Raw genomic sequence first — 14,965 nt, forward strand, 5'->3', positions numbered from 1 at the left:
CCCTCTTAGGGTCCCTGGCTGGGTCTGAAAATTAAATGACAAAGGCAGATTAACAGGGGAAAAGCGTACACATTTATTGCATATACATTTTATGGAACAGGAAAGCCTTCGTAAGGAAATAAAGACTCTAAGAAATGGCTGATCCTGAGTGTTTTTATATGAGTGCAAAGTCATGAAAAAAATATGACACGACACAGGAGTAAGAGCTAAGGGTGAGAAATGGGGATGTTTAGCAAGGCCTGTTCATTTAGATTCCTCAAGGTACCCCTCTGCCTTCAGAGGTGAAGGTGTTTGTTTGCTCCAGGTGGTATGAGGGCACCTCCCTCATAAGCATCTCATGACCTGTGTCAGGGGAGAAGAAAGGGGAAGGTCAGAGGGTCCTTCCTGCATACACCATTTTCTGATTCCTTCACCTTAAGATACTCAGTATGCCAAGGCACCGTCTTTTGGGGTAGTGTGTTCTGAACCCCATCAGGAGCTTCCCCATTTCTTATCTAGGACAGCAGGTCACTGGGGAAGTGGGCATGAAAAGGAAAACCCAGTACAGCGTGTGTGAGTGGAGCAAGAAATGACATAGATCCCTTTCACATCTGCTGTTCCGTAGTGTACCCTTACAGAAATCGCTGTTCCCAGTAGAAGCTAACAGGGTGAGAGCCATGATCAAAATGTAGGTTATTTTTCACCCAGCATGTTTGTTTTCCCACTCGAATACTACAACATTCCTAAAGCTCAAATACGCCTTCTGAGAACATCATCTCTTCTGAAAATGAAAGTTGAAATAAGGCTTTTTTAAAAAAAAATAATAATAAGTCATTGCCAATCAGTAAATCAATACCCATGCTCGGGTTTTAATTATTATAATTACGAAAATGTAATGACTCAGGCTCACTTATAATCATTTAGTGTGGTTGAGGTTTTTGGCATTATCCAGACAGATTCCTAAAAGCTTTTTTTTTTTTTTTTAAACATGTCCAGCTTTATTATTATTATTTTTTTTTTCTGTTATCTTTCACAGAAAGAAGAGGTAACTAAACCAGGCTCACTTGATTGGTACTGTTACCTGTAATAAAAAAAGGTTCACTTCTCAACTGTTTAACCTGTGGTTGATCAGAAGTACCAGGCAAAGGCCAGACTGACTTGGAACCCCTCTGCACGTGCATCTGTGTAGAGTTGATAACACCTGAAATTTCCATGGCCCCTTTTGTCAGAGCACTGTCACTGTTCTAGTAAAGTGCTTGTGAAACTTCAGTGTGCTTACAAGTCACCTGGAGATCTTGCTAAAATGCAGACTCTGACTCAGTGGGCCTGGGTGGGGCCTGTGCTCCCAGGTGATACCTGTGCCGTCACTTTATACCTACGGCCACACTTTATACACAAGCAAGGCTTTAGTATTCTCTTTCAAGTGTATTCGCTTTTCAGTCACTGAGATAATCATAACGCTCTGTGATCCTGGCAGTACTGCACTCCCAGAGTCTGATAATAGTCGTGCGACTTTCTGGTGTCTATGGGAACCTAATCAACGTTAAAACTGAAGAGCATGCATATTCTATCACTGCTCTGCATTATTTCATCTGCCTTCATGACATCTGTGTCTTTTTATAATGTTGCATGCAGAGAGGACCCCTGACTTGCCTGAGGTCATATCCAGTTGTTCATAAGAGCCTCCGTTTCTGCTTTTTATGAGCAGGGTGATTTCCATTTTCTAAGTGGAAATCGGCATCTGTCCTCTTTCTGGCATATCTGTCTCCCTAGCTTTTTATCATAGTCTAAATAATAGCTCAATTTCAGATCATCTGCATGTAGAGTTTCTCAAATAACAAGAAGAGACTTGCTCAAATTAACAGGGAAGAACCTTTCTCTTGTTGGCTGGTATGATAGATCTACTTCATTTCTATACAAGGGGTTTCTTTTGGCCAGTGGGTTTCTGTAGGAACAGTTCTGGAATTCCTTCTTGGGAGTTCAGGAGGAAGGATGCCATAAGCATTAGTTCCTGTCACCCTGCCTGGAAGCCCCACTGTTGCTCTCTATAGGGAAAACTACGTAAGCCTGGACTTTCTGTTTGACTTAAGCTCTGGTCGGTCACCCTTCAAATGAAAGAACTAAGAACACTTGCTGTCTAGATGATGCATTTTTATTTCTCCAATTGAGTAATCTATTACTGTTCAGTGTAAGTTTCTGAATCAGATGCCGGAGAAGTTAGTCCATTATTCAGAACTTCAAGGAGGGCAGATGTGAAGAGCTTATTATTATATTATGCTTTTAATGTTGTGTTTTTCCGGTTTTTGCATTTTGACTTTGGTTTCTCTGATATGAGTACGGTGTTGTGTGTACATGTGTTTTAGTTTTTTGTCAATAGTCAGTTATTCTCCATAAATTAATCCTTAGAATGAAAATCTCTTTATGATAGTGCTGGTGTCTGTGGGCTGCATTTTGTCAACGTTACCTCATTGGATTAGCTGAGAAGAGGCACTGATTTGGGTGGGGGGATGGGGGTGGGGAGGACAGGTGGCCAGGATTCCATTCCTGCTTTGCCGGTAGCTCTTCTTGTGATCTAGATAATTTTACTTGCTCTCCATGGGCCTTTATTTCCTTATTTTTAAAAAATGGATGTGGTTATCTTTTACAGTTCTGACTCTAGAATTCTACCCCTTAGTATCTTCTTTAGTTCTCAACATGACCAATTATGTTTTCCTGATTAAATTGTAGGTGGGACCTTTTCTGTGCCATATTAAGAGACTCTAATTTCATCAGTAATAGATATCAGTCTCATTGTAAGTTGGGTGTTTGCTGATGAAAATGGTGATAGTTTCCCATAGGTAATTAATCCTAGGCTTTGTGAATGCCTATTAACTTAGGTCACAACTGGCAATACTGTTTGACCTAAGTGTTTACTTTTTTCCCAACCTTGTCCTCAGTTTGTAAATCCATCCTTGTTCCAGGTATGTAGGCTTTTGTGTAAGTTGTACACAGTGGTGGCCTAGATGTTCTGTCCTGGCATAAATAGTAAGCTTGAGTAAGGGAAAGACAGAATAATTTATCATTTTGGTTATTCTTGTGTAAGAGTAATACATTTAGGTAGAATTTTTTTTAATTGAATTTTGATTCATTATGACTTCCCTTCATCTTGCCAGCAGATTTTCTCTGTAACTTGGGTTTATAATCTTGGATTTAGCCTCTAAACAATATTATGAGCTACATAGCAGATCTGATTTGAGTCACTATAGAAAGACTCTGGGTATTCTTTTTTCTGTATTTAAAAACAAATTGGTTTTTTATCTGTGCTACTTCAGTAGACTTTGTTTATAGGTATACACTGTGTATTTTATAGCAGATTATCTTTTTAAAAAGATGACTACCTTTATGGCTACATGAGAAAATGGAAAACTTTCTCGCGTATCAAAATCAAACAAAGCAATTTCTTGAAAGAGAGGCCTTTAGGTTTATTCTATTTTTTTCTTAGTGAACTGTGTTTTAAAGTGAACCATCAACTCTAAATGTGAAAATTAAAGTAGAAATGAAATGTTCAGTTTCATCAGCATCAAAATCACCGTGTGTTGAGGGGTCATGTACGAAATGAAGAGACGTATGAGAAAAAGAAGATGTGTGAAATGTCACCCTGCCCTGCGTGAATGTTCGTGTTGGGCTATAGGAAACTCACCCACCTTCCTCTCATTCATTGTCTTTGACTGCAGAGGAAGATAAGTTTTCTCCCTACTTAGACTGCAGATTAGTTCGTAACTCAAGAATAATTACTTCACAGTAAGAAAATATTCTTTTTTTACATATAAAAATGGACAAATCAGTGCTATGAGAACCACCAGTTTATAAAATAATGTGTAGGCAAAAAATAACAGCTAATTGCTGCCAAATATCTAAGCAATTAATTAGTCCCTATTAATTCCAAGTGGTATCATTTGCCAGCTTAACCCATATATCTTCTGTCAACACACATCTGTTCAAGGTTAACAAATTATGTTTACTCAGAAACCATGATGTTTATCTACTTGGATGATCAGCATTCTTTCCTTTAAAAATGTTAACATGAGCAGTTTTTGTGTCTCCTCTCTTACGATATAAAGTGCAAGGAATTATACTGAGACGCTAACCACAACATCTGAAATGCCATCACTAATAATCACCATGGAAACGGAGATCTCTGATGTCACACTGCCTGTACCATTTCTAAAAGGGCAAATATAACTGTGATAGTCACTATTTAAAAAGCCATTTAACACCCCCAACAGAATGAGTTTTTTTCTTCTGGCAATTTTGGCTAGGTATCAGATCCAATCGTGTGACTGTTTCAGTTTGCCAAGCTAATTGCTATGCAGCAAGATGACCAGCTATTCCCCAAGCTCCTCTGACTACCTTCATCATAAGCACTATTCTATTTGTGTCCTTTCAAGTAGAAAATTAATATGGCCATTGGCCAAGAATCGTACAAGGCCAATGGATCGCACAGTGATGGTGAGAAATGAGGAAAATGTCTGAATGGTCGATGACAGAAATCACTGAAGTCAGAGACTGATAGCCATTTTGTTTAAATCTATTAAAAAGCCAGAGAAGGGGAGAGGAGAGAAGAATTTAAATATAGGGTGATTAAACGAGTCACTATGGAGATGAAATCATCCTTAATCACGAAGGTCTTAGTTATGTGACCCTAAAACTACATCACAGTGCCTCCTGGTCAGAAAATAAATGTACCTGTGCCTTATACAATCTAATATGGCTTTCTAGGGCTACAGTTAATGGTCTTGTTTGCCAGAGCCATTGATTAATAAAATAATATGTGGGCAGAAAATAGCAGTTATTTTGTTGAAACATTTAAACTACAAATGGCTGAGATTTACTTATTCGATCTTCACCTGTCTCCCAGGCTACTACAAATCTCCCTCAGTTTCAGGTGAAGGTAGTTTTATTCCTTGCATTATAACCTGGTTGAAAAGAAGTGTACATTCGGAACTAGGTTTGTCTGAAAATGGACTCATAATCCTTACCAAAATGCCCAGAAAAGCATTTCTTCATTGTAGTGTGTCTATTTGCTAATGGACACAGGAAGCCGACCAAATGCAGACCAGTTTGTGGCACCTGCACGTGTTAGTCTAGGGCTTCTCAGAAAGGAGGGGAAAGAGTGTTTGCCCTTTTGTACTCTGTGCTTTAAAGGACTGTGCTTTAGTCCTTTACATCATTTATCTTTGTGACAAATTATCCCCTAAATGTCCCCTAATTAAATGTACATTTTCTGGGTTTTGTATATTCCTCTGTTCCATTTCGGTATTCTAACAATGATCATATATGTTTCTTTTTTGGTGTACCAGTAGTATTTTTAAAATCATTATTAATATCTTTTTAAAGACAACAGATACAATATAAAGTATTTCTTTACTATAAGAACTCAATTTCAACATCATTATTAATCAGACTGGAATTGATGACATGGAATACTACTTTGCTAGATAATGAATTAGCTAGATGTTTGCTAGTTGGTGTCTTGCAGCTGCACTGTGGCAGCATTGTTGCGTAGCTCTTCCCAGGAATCTGTATTCCATGACTTGACATTTACTCATTTGAAGGTGAGTCAGGTACCAGTTTGTAGTACACCGCACATCAAGTGCATCAGACCATCTCTCACTTGGCATCACAGACTATGTTAATTAGTACACGTTTTGAATATTATTGAATAAGCCACTAATGAGTTTCTACTGTTTGGATCTTGGAGGCAACTGACTTTTTGTGACGTTTCTCAGGCAGAAGCTAGTGATACTGATTTGGAGTGGCTGATTGGCATTTGAAGAACAGCATTTGGCAAATGCCGTTGCTAATCCCAGGTTCATGCAGTCCATCCTCTTACGTTTCAGAGTGTGCACATTGAGATCTTGAAGTCCAGCCTTGCCAGTGTAGACACACATTTGTAGACTTTCTCCCATTCTTGTTCCTCTTAGTTTATGGATATAGGGAATGATGGTCTTATGCTTTTGCTTGGGAGGAATAGGGTTATATCATGTGATTCCTAATAACATTCCTGAAAGGTCTGAGAGCTTTGAGATGAATGACTACCTTTATTTAAAATTAGACACTTCACAGGCTTTTTTCTGAGGAAGCAAGCCCTCTCCACAAGCAGCCTGCCCTACACTACTCACTACCAGCTGTCTCTCAGAAAGTCTGTTTTAATATTTTGTTGCAATGTTGATTTCTTATCAATGTAACTTTAATATGAATAGTACTGTTCTTTTCTCTAAATATTTGTCATTGCCTTAATTCATTCAATTTGATAAAGCTTTTCTATTTTAGATCTGTTAGAGGCAGGGATTTGGCAGGTTCTTCTTTGGGTGAACAGGTATTACTGAATAATGCTGGAAAATATTGGTGCTGCCTTCCTTAGCAGCAACCAAGATACTAGTTTTGTGGAGCCTTTTAGTTTAGAGATTTCTGATTCCAACAGAACACATGCAAGGAATTTCTTATTCTTTAGTTGGCCTGGCTTAAGCTGTTGTCTCTGACCAACAACTCACATTTCTAAGACAGTGCCTGTTAGACTTAGAATTGTAGTTTGTGGCCATGGGATCATTTCCTTATGCACCCCATCCTCTAGTCCCTAAGCAGACCACTGTCCACTTGTCCACCATTCATGAATAAATTGCTGGGGTTCAGTAAAGCAGTCCACGTGCCCCAGATCTCTACATGTGTGATCCGTTGCCTCACTGCAAATCCTAATAATTAGTGTTTGTTCTGGTTATTATTATATAACATACCACCCCAAATTTTAGTGGCTTCAAGCAACAACCATTTTATTTGCTTAATGATTCTGTGGGTCAGAAATTCAGCAGGGCATAGAGGGGATCTCTGTTCTGTGATGTCAAGGGCCTCAGCTGGGGTGGCTTAAATGGCAGTCAGTTGGCTGGGATGGTGTGTCTGAAGTTTCCGTTCTGACTGGGGCTGTCCACATGAGCAGCTTGGTTCTTGTCCACGTGTCTGCTCCACGTGGCTTGGGCTTCTTAATAGCACAATGGCTTGGGTTCTAAGAGGAAGGAGCAAAGGCCTGGTCTTAGAAGTCCTAGAATATCTATATTAGTTATGTCATTGTGTAATAAATTATCCAAAAACTTAGTGGCTGAAACAACAAACATTTCTTATCTCATGGTTTCTGTAGATCAGGAATCTGAGAGTGACTGAGCTGGGTGCCTCTGGCTCACCATCTCTCACAAGGCTGCAGTCAAGGTGTCAGCTGGGGCCATAATCATCTCAAGAGTCCATTGCAGCTGAAGGATCCCCTCCCAAGTTCACTGTGCAGTTTTTGGCAGGCATCGGTTCCTCACAAGCTATTTGTCTTGGGGCTGTGGTTCCTCGCCATGCTTCGTGGGCCCCTTTGTAGGGCTGCTTGTCACATGATGTGACAGCTTGCTCTCTCAGTGGGAGTGATCAGAGAGAGAGCGAGCCCATTCAAGATGGCAGCCATGGTATTTTTATAACCTAATCTCAGAAGAGTGTTAATGAGTCCAGCTCACCCTCAGGGGGAAGGAATTACACAAGTCTGTGAATACCCTAGGCAGTGAACTTTGGGAGTCATTTTAGAGACCGCCTACCACAGTGTATCTTCTACCCTGTTCTGTTGGTTGGAGTCACTGGGCCAGGCCAGATTTAAGGGGAAAGGAAGTGAATTCTATCTCTGTAAGGGAGAAGGCAGCCATCTTTGGATGCTGTCAACTGTAGTGGTGGAATACATCTCCATTGCTTTGTGATTAGTAGGCATCCAGTACCTCTAATGCCTTTTCCAAAGATAGACCCTTTGGGTAGACCTAAATTCAAGAGTTCTTGTCCCAACCCTAGTATCAGATTTTCAGATAGTCAGGCATGGCAACACAATCACACCTCACACTTTCCTAGGCAGAGCTTGGCAGGTCCAACAAAACTCAGCCTGCACCTGACCCTTTGTGTGCCATCTCTCTTCCATGAGGACATGCCTCTCTGTTTCCCCTTGCAACCCTATTTTATACCTGATGCTTTAGGTGCACATGCTGGCCATTTATATTTTTCTTCCAGATGATGGAACACAGAAGCCTGTTTTTGGGCTGAGGATACATGGTTTCCTTCTGGAGCTTTCCAACCCTTAGATATTTATTCTTCCCCTACAAACACATGGAGAAATTTATTCACTGTAAGAAAACTTTTTTCATTTGGGGAGTTGATAAATCATATGTAAAGCAGAATTTGCCATTTTAACCATTTTTAAGTGTATAAATCAGTGGTATTATTTACATTTGCAGTGTTGTATGACCATCACTGTTACTTCTAAAATTTTTAACACCCTAAACAAACTGTGAACCCATTAAGCTAGTAACTCCCAGTTCCCCCCACAGTCCTCTAATCTATTTTCTGTCTCTGTGAAATGGAATCATAGAATATCTGTTCTTTTATGTCTGGGTTATTTCACTTACCATGATGTCTTCAGTGCTCATCCATGCTGTAGCATGTCTCAGAATTTGCTTCCTTGTTATGGCACGATAATATTCCATTACATATACATACCACATTTTGCTTATCATCCGTCAGTCCGATAGACATTTCGGTTGTTTCCACCTTTTGGCTACTGTCAATAATATTGCAGGGTGGACAAATACCTGTTTGAGTTCTGCTTTCATTTCTTTTGCACATACACCCAGAAGTGTAATTGCTAAGTCAAATTGTATAACTCTATGTTTAACTTTTTGAGGAAACACCAAACTATTTTCCATAGTAACTGCCCTGTTTTTCATTCCCATGGTGGCCCCAGTGCACAAGGATTTCAGTTTCTCTACATCTTTGCCAACACTTAAGATTTTTCTTTTTTTTTTTTATAGCCATCCTAGTGGCATTCTGTGGGAGGTTTGACTTATATTTTCGTAATGATTACTGATGTTGAATGTCTTTGTCATTTTTATCTTCTTTAGAGAGATGTCTATTCGGGTCTGTTGCCCATTTTTTAACTGGATTGTTTGTCTTTTTGTTGTTGAGTTGTACAAGTTCTTCATATTTTCTGAATATTAGACCTTCATAAAATATGTGATTTGCAAATGTTTTCTTCCATTCTGCAGGTTGCCTTTTCACTTTCTTGCTACTTTCCTTTGATGCACAAAAGTTTGTAATTTTAATGAAGTCCAGTTTATCTATCTTTTGTTATTTGTGTCTTTGGTGTTATATTTAAAAAACCATTGCCAAAGTCAAGGACATGAAGATTTTCCTCTATGTTTTCTTCTAAGGGCTTTATATAAAGTTGTAGCTCTCAAATTTAGATCTTTGACCTATTTTGAGTTCATTTTTGTATATGATATGAGTCTAATTTAATTCTTTTGCATGTGGATATCCAGTTTTTCTAGCACACTTGTGAGAGAGACTTTTCTTTCCCCATTGAATGTTGTTGACACGCACGCTTGTCAGAAATCAGTCGAAAAGAGAAGTGAAAGTTTATTTCTGGGCTCTCAGTTCTATTTTGCTGGCCTATATGTCCATCTTTACATCAGTACTGTACTGTTTGAATCACTGTAGCTTTGTAGTAATTGGGAAGTATGAGTCTCCACGTTTGTGCTTCTTTTTCAAGATTGTTTTTGGCAATCCTGGGTTCCTTGAAATTCCATATTATTTTTCACATGGCTGTTTTTATTTCAGCAAAAGTCACCATTGGGATTTTGATAGGGATTGCATTGAATTGTTACATGGCTTTGGATGGTATCATCATCTAACAATGTTAAGTTTTCCAGGCCATGAACACAGGATAGCCTTCCATTTATTTAGTCTTCTTTAATTTCTTTTAGCAATGTTTTGTAGTTTTCAATGTGCCAGTCTTGCACCTCCTTGCTTAAATTTATTCCAAGATATTTTATTCTTTTGATGCTATTGTGAGATTTTTAAATTTTTGTTTTTGAATTGTTCATTATTAGCATATAGAAATAAACTGATTTTTCTTGCATATTGATTTTGTGTTATGCAATTTTGCTAGATTTGTTTATTAGCTCCAATAATTTTGTATGTGTGTGGATTCTTTAGCATTGTCTACATATAAGATCATGTCATCTTGAATAGAGATAGTTTTACTTATTCCTATCCAATTTGGGTACCTTTTATTTCTTATTCTTGCCTAATTCCTCTGACTAGAACCTTTAAGTACTACAGTGAAAATGGGCAACCTTATCTGGCTTCTGATCTTAGGGGGAGAGGTTTCTGTTTTTCACCATTGAGCATGATATTATTATCTGTGAGTTTTTCACATATGGCCTTTACAATGTTAAGGAAGTTCTCTTCTATGCTAATTTATTGGGTGTTTTCATCATGAATGGGTTGTGGGTTTTGTCACATGCTTTTTCTGCATTTGAGCTGATTGTATGATTTTTTTTCCCCCACTTAATTCTGTTATGGTGTATTACATTGATTTTTGTGTGTTGAACTATCCTTGCATTCCAGGGATAAATCCCACTTGGTTGTGGTATATAATCCTTTTAATATGCTGCTGAATTCAGTTTGCTAGTATTTTGTTGAGGAGTTTGGCATCTGTATTCTTAAGGGGATGATGGTCTAAAGTTTTCTTTGTAGTGTCTTTATCTGGCCTTGCTAACAGAGTAATGCTGGCTTTATAAAATGAATTATAAAGTGTCCTTCCTCTTCAGTTTTTTGCAAGTATTTGAGAAGGGTCAGTATTAATTCTTCAATTGTTTGACAGAATTTACCAGTAAAGCCATCTGATTTTGGGCTTTTTCTTATTGGGACATTTTTTATTACTGATTCAGTTTCTTGTTACAGATTTATGTAGACTTTCTGTTTATGAGTCCGTTTGTATATGTTTCTAGAAATTTGTTTCATCTAGGTTATCTAACATGTTGGCGTACAGTTCACAGTATTTTCTTATAGAATTCTTATTTCTGTACAGTAAGTAGTTATGCCCCCTCTTTATTTCTGTTTTTGTGATTTGAGTCTTCTCTTTTTTAACCCAGTCTAAGGCAAACATTGCTAGTTGATCTTTTCAAAGAATGAACTTTTGGTTTTTACTTTTTTTTAATTCTCTCTCTCTTTTTTTTTTTTTAAAACTGTGATGGAGTCTTGCTTTGTCACCCAGGCTGGAGTGCAGTGGCGCGATCTCAGCTCACTACAAGCTCCGCCTTCCAGGTTCACGCCATTCCCCTGCCTCAGCCTTTGGAGTAGCTGGAACTACAGGCACCCGCCACCACGCCTAGCTAATTTTTGTTTTTCTTTTTGTATTTTTAGTAGAGACAGGGTTTCACCTTGTTAGCCAGGATTGTCTCCATCTGACCTCGTGATCCGCCCGCCTCAGCCTCCCAAAATGCTGGGATTGCAGGCGTGAGCCACCGTGCCTGGATCTTTTTTTAAAATTCTCTATCTTCACTCCAGTCTATTCTTTTCTTCCTTCTGCTAGCATTGGGTTTTGTTTGCTCTTTATTTTTCCCCTGTAGTTCCTTAAGGTGTAGAGTAGGTTACTGATTTCAGATATATCTGCTTTTAAAATCCCAAATGTGATCATATGTATCTGCTTTTTTAATGGGAGCATTTACAGCTATAAGTTTCCCTCTGAGCACTGTTTTTGCTGCATCCTGTAAGTTTTGGAATGTTGCATTTTGTCTTTCATTTGCTAAAGGTGTTTTCCAATTTTCCTTGTGATTTCTTCTTTAGCCCATTGGTTAAGAATGTGTTAATTTCTGCATATTTATGAGTTTTCCAGTTTCCTTCTGTTATTCTAGTTTCATTTCTTTGTGATCAGAAAAGGCATTTTGTATAATTTCAGTTCTTTTTGAATTTATTAAGACATGTTTTCTTGACCTGACATATGATCTATCCTGGAAAATGTTCCATGTGCACTTGTGGAAAATGTACATTCTGCTATTAGTGGTAGCATGTTCTATATATGTCTGTTAGATTTAAGTGGTTTAAAGTGTTGTTCTAGTTCTCTCTTTCCTTATTGATCTTTTATCTTAATTTTTAAATTAATTGTTGAAAGTGGATATTGAATTATCCAAGTCTTAATGTAGAACTATTTATTTCTCCCTTAAGTCCTGTCAAGTTTTGCTTCATATATTTTAGAGCTCTGTTGTTAGGTGCATATATGTTGGTAATTGTATAAATCTTCCTGATAATTGAACATTTGTCACCATGTAATGGTCTTGTCTCTTGTAACCTGTTTTGACTTAAAATTTGTTTTGTCTGATAATGTAGTCACTCTATGACTCTTTTGGTTATTAGTTGTTTTCTTAGTGGTTACCTTGGGGATCATAATTAACATTTTAAGCCTCCAGTCACTCAATTTGAATAATACCAACTTAGTTTTAATGCAAACACTCTGCTCCTATACATCTCTGTCCCTCCCCCTTTGTATTGTTATTGTCACAGATTACATCTTTATACTTAGGTATCCATTAACCTAGACTTAAAATTATTATTTAATGAATTTTTCTTTTAAATAATGTAGGAAGAAAAGAGGAATTACAAACCAAAAGTGCAGTAATACTAGCTTTTATGTTTACCTATGTAATTATCTTTATTAGTGTTCTTTATTTCTTCATATGGTTCCAAGTTACTGCCTATTCTTCCATTTCAGGTTGAATGACTTCCTTTAGCATTTCTTACAGGGCAGGTCTAGTAGTAATAAGCTTCTTTAGCTTTTCTTAATCTGGGAATGTACTAATTTCTCTTTTATCCTTGGAGGATAGTTTTGTTGAATATAGAATTTATGATTGGCAGGTTTACTTTTTTCTTTCAGCCAGCACTTTAAATGTGCCATCCCATTGCCTTCTGACCCCCATAGTTTCTAGTCTAATTGAGAATTCCTTGTATGTGATGACTCATTTCCCTCTTGCTGCTTTCAAGATTCTCTCAGGTTTTCAACAGTTTGACTCATATTGTGATCATTGTGGATCTCTTTGAGTCTATCCTGCTTGGAATTTGCTGAGCTTCTTGAATATGTAGATTCATGTCCTTCATCAAATTTGGGAAGCATTCAGCCATTTCTTTAAATTTTTTTTTACCCTTTATGTCTCTCATCTCCCTCTGAGACTCCAGTGAGGCATATATTGGTATGCTTGATGGTATTCCCCAGGTCTTTTATTTTTCTACATTTTTTCTTTCTGCTCCTCAGACTAGATAAATTCAGTTGCGTTATCTTAAAGTTCACTGATTCTGTCTGCTGCCTCCTCATAACTGCCATTGAACACCTCTAGTGAATTTTTTATTTTTACTATCATACATCTCTGTACCAGAATTTCTATTTTTTAATATAATTCCTATTGACATTCCTTCTTTTTAATAGTATCCCCCTGATATCCTTTCTTTTTCCATGGTTTCTTGTAACTCCTTAGGCATATTTAATGCAGTTGATTTAATGTCTTTGAGTAGTAATCTCAATATCTGGATTTCCACAGGAATAATTTCTGTTAAATTCTTTTTTTTCTGTGAATGAGCCATTCTTCCCTGTTCTTTGTATGCTTTAGAATTTTATATTGAACTACTGAGAACTACACAATCAGTGTAATGTGGTAACTCTGGAAATCATTCTTCTCTTTCTGAGGAATTGCTTTTGAGGTCTGTAATCATGCATTTGTCTAGTGACTTTTTTTTTTTTTTTTTTCCCTTGAGATGGAGTCAGTCTTGCTCTGTCACCCAGGCTGGAGTACAGTGGCATGATCTCAGCTCACTGCAACCTCCGCCTCCTTGGTTCAAGCTATTCTCCTGCATCAGCCTCCCGAGTAGCTGGGATTACAGGCACGTGCCACCACGTCTGGCTAATTTTTTTGTATTTTTATTAGAGACGGGGTTTCACCTTGTTGACCAAGCTAGTCTCAAACTCCTACCCGCCTCAGCCTCCCAAAGTGTGCTAGGATTACAGGCAGGAGCCACTGCACCTGGCCCTGTCTAGTGACTTTTCCAAACTATTTTTGCAAAGTCTGTGTTCTTCATTGTGTGTGTAGTCACTGAAATTTCTGTTCTTATCTCTATGATCAGCCTGTGACCTGAGAGGGATTTTCTTAAATGTCTGGTTCAAAAAAAAAGGATATGTATCTCTTCAAATCTTTTGATACATTCCACGAAGGAAGCGAGATGGGGTCAAAACAAAGACAAGGGTCTGCACTGGTCCTTCCAGGAACCTCCAAAGTGAACATAATACACAGCCCCAAATTTTTGGAGGACTAGGTCCTTATTGCCCACTCCAGTTCCAGCCAGCTGCTCCAGGAAAATAAGTTACCGTTCCGTGGCTACGGTGGAGCTAAGGAATGGGGGGATGGTTGATGGCTTGAGCATGCTGTTCCCTAAGTGAAGTTTTACAGCCTCTCCCCTCACCAAACACTCCCCTAGTTTCTATAAATATCTTATCAAATTCCAGCATTCCCAAACAGTTGGTTCCAATTATTTTTTTCCAGCTTAATCGTTTTAGCAGAAGGATGAATCTAAAAATTCCTACCTTGCCATTTTCCCTTTTGAAGTCTGTATTTAAAGAGACTATAAATAGAAGGGGTCCCTCTTCCTACCAGTTTATAAGATGGTACAGTCTGACATGAGTAAAGAAGTGAGAATGATGTGTGACATAGCAAACATCCTGCACTGATAGGAACAGAGACACTCTATTTCTGAATCAGATGATTGTGGGCCATCCTATGTCACATCATGGGCCAGACTCCCTGAAAGAAAAAAACTTTCTAAAGCTGTAAGATAACCTACCAGCATCACCCAACTGTAAGTTACCATGGTAGTATCTATTTAGATTCTGTAAATAGATAAATTACAGTTTGTAATTTTAAAAGTTTGTGTATTAAAAAAAATCCTTTGTAAATTACCTGTTTTTTTTCTTTGTTCTTATCTTGGTAGTCTTTTCAAAATGTGTAGAAGAACCTTTAGGTTGCTGGGTAGGAGACTCTCTTGAGATACTCTGTATTTCCACAGTGATGGAGAATAATGTGTACTGTGTTAGTTGCAATAACCAATTTGAAGAACT

The 14,965-nt window shown here is 38.0% G+C and overlaps 1 protein-coding gene across 2 annotated transcripts in view; it reads left to right on the forward strand.

The window, feature by feature from the left end:
• Nucleotides 1-14,965, forward strand: part of ELP3 (elongator acetyltransferase complex subunit 3) — a 104,588-nt gene that overhangs the window by 75,759 nt on the left and 13,864 nt on the right. The window lies entirely within an intron of this gene.

This window comes from Piliocolobus tephrosceles, chromosome 7, assembly GCF_002776525.5.
Source record: "Piliocolobus tephrosceles isolate RC106 chromosome 7, ASM277652v3, whole genome shotgun sequence".
Lineage (NCBI taxonomy): Eukaryota > Metazoa > Chordata > Mammalia > Primates > Cercopithecidae > Piliocolobus > Piliocolobus tephrosceles.